The sequence below is a fragment of the Apis dorsata genome, unplaced genomic scaffold (assembly GCF_000469605.1).
Source record: "Apis dorsata unplaced genomic scaffold, Apis dorsata 1.3 scaffold_886, whole genome shotgun sequence".
NCBI lineage: Eukaryota > Metazoa > Arthropoda > Insecta > Hymenoptera > Apidae > Apis > Apis dorsata.
Window position 1 is genome coordinate 73,024 of NW_006264002.1, and position 2,263 is coordinate 75,286.

Consider the following 2,263-nt stretch of genomic DNA (forward strand, 5'->3'; position numbering starts at 1 on the left):
CACTCGACTTCCTTCGATTGTCTCGAACGAAGCGCGTACATCGTCGACGTGATGCGATTTTCGCGCACTCGAAGGACTTCTTCTTCTGTGTCGCGTCGCGTCACGTACGTGCGCGATAAAAAATATCGCTTCGCTCGTACAGGGGAACGATCGTAAAGCGACGGACGTTTGAATCGACGTCATCTATCGAAACGTACTTTGACATGACGTATCGTGGATAGAAAAAAAAAAAAAAAAAAGAAACTTGCTTTGGCGGAGATACTTCGATAAAGGTAATCTCGTGGTTCTCGTAGATATGCGCGTGATCTATTTCTGGAAATTTAACAACATCCTATCTCCTTCGGGATACGTTGGAAACCACGAGCTCTTCTCAAGAAGGAATCGAACGTGATGAATTGAGCCGCCTATGAAATTTCGTAAAGATAAAATAAAATGAAGAAAACTTGATGTTGGCGAGTTTTCGAAAAATTTCAGATGCTGAAAGAAACTCGAATTGCGTTTGATTTCGAGAAGTTTCTATCTTCGTTCTCTTCACGCTATTCGGTATTTCTTTGAATCGATTGTCGCGTTATCGTGCAAATGTTACGAGAGTCTTTACGAGAGTATCACGGAGGATCGTTGAAGGGAACGTTGGCTGCGCTGCAATTACGCTATGCGTCGTCATTAAGGGACACTCGCAGAGAAGCGCGGTTTAATTAAAGTTGTTGTAAATAAGCGGAGTCGCGACACCGTCTCGTGGAAAACTCGGGTACTTTGCTCGATTAACATGCAAATAACGGCGAGTCGCGTTAATGATCAAGTTCGCGAGAGGATCTTCGGATCCTCGCAGACATCTCATACTCGCTCGCATGCCACACGGTATTCCAACAATTTTCCATCTCGCGTTTCGAGATTATAAAAATGAGCAACGAAAAAGCATCTCAGCTTTCGATTCGAGTCGATTTCGTTTCCGATCGATTTTCGTGATCGAAAAATCTAATCATTTCTTTAACCTTGGCCGCACGTTTTCAATATCGGTCGATCGGTGGAGAAAGAAATTTCGGATCACGTGCCGGGAATACGTGCTGAAAAATTCCGGGGGGGGACGTGCGTCAAACGGAAACCGTTCCGGATGCTTTTTATGGGACGATTTTCGCACGAAGGGTGGGGGAGTGAACCGGACGAGACGAGAATTCCGGAGATCGAATATAAAATATGAAATTGCAAAAATCGCGCTCCCTTCCATCTCACTGTGTACCGTCTCGCGAAAATTAAAATTAAATTTTTACTGGAACTCGAAGTAATTTCGGACAGCGTTACGTAGAAAAAAGATTAATTGTTAATCCTTTTTTTCAATTTTCTCGAGTTTAAAAAAGGCAACCCTTGGAAAAATTGAGCGGTGGTGCGACTCGTGTCTCGCGAGAGTCTTTCACGGATCGATACTTGGAAAAATGGCAAGAGGGTGTGGACATCGAATCTTCTCACGATTCTTTCTCGAAAGTTAGTTCGAGACACTCGACGCTGATTGGAAATTGATAAAAAAAAGAAAAAAGTTTTGCCGCTTATAAATACAAATAAAAGAGAACTTTCCCTATTTATCGTTCTTGCTATAGATCGTTGTGAAAACAAGGATAATTGAGAATCGTATAATCGAAAGTCGATCCTCCATTTTCGATCCTCGATTCTCATTCGTATTTGGTAATTGAGAAAGAGATTATTCCTCTTATTAACGATTTAAGCAGTTAGCCCTCGAAGTTAATCCGCATCCAATAACTCGTGTTATTGTAATTGATCGTAATTCGCCAGCTTTCTCCTTTCGAGTCAGATTTCTCTCATAATCCGCGTGTTCCTTTCGAAATAGGAAAGGGATGAAGCAGTCCTCAGTCATTACATTTCTCCAATATTCCAATATTCCATCCTTTCATCAATTAACGCATACGGAGTACAAAGTGACGCGAATTCTACGAATGAATTTTTCCAAAAAAAAAAAAAAAAATAATACGAAAAACTTAGTCATCGCTTATCAAAAAAGCCAACCTCAATACCGCATCGAACGTGTGAAAAAAATCCCACCACCGTTTCTTCGCTTTTTCCTTACACGAGAAATGGTCAGAGAAATTATCGTCGAGAAAGGGTCGTGGCAACTCGAAGCAAGCACGCACACGCTGGTACGAAGAAAGTGGTGCGCGTAACGGGACCATGCTCGCGGGGAAGAAGCGGGTGGTTTTCGTCGAATTTCCGTGGAGGGAGGGAGGGAGGGAGGATGAGACACGGAGAGGGATCG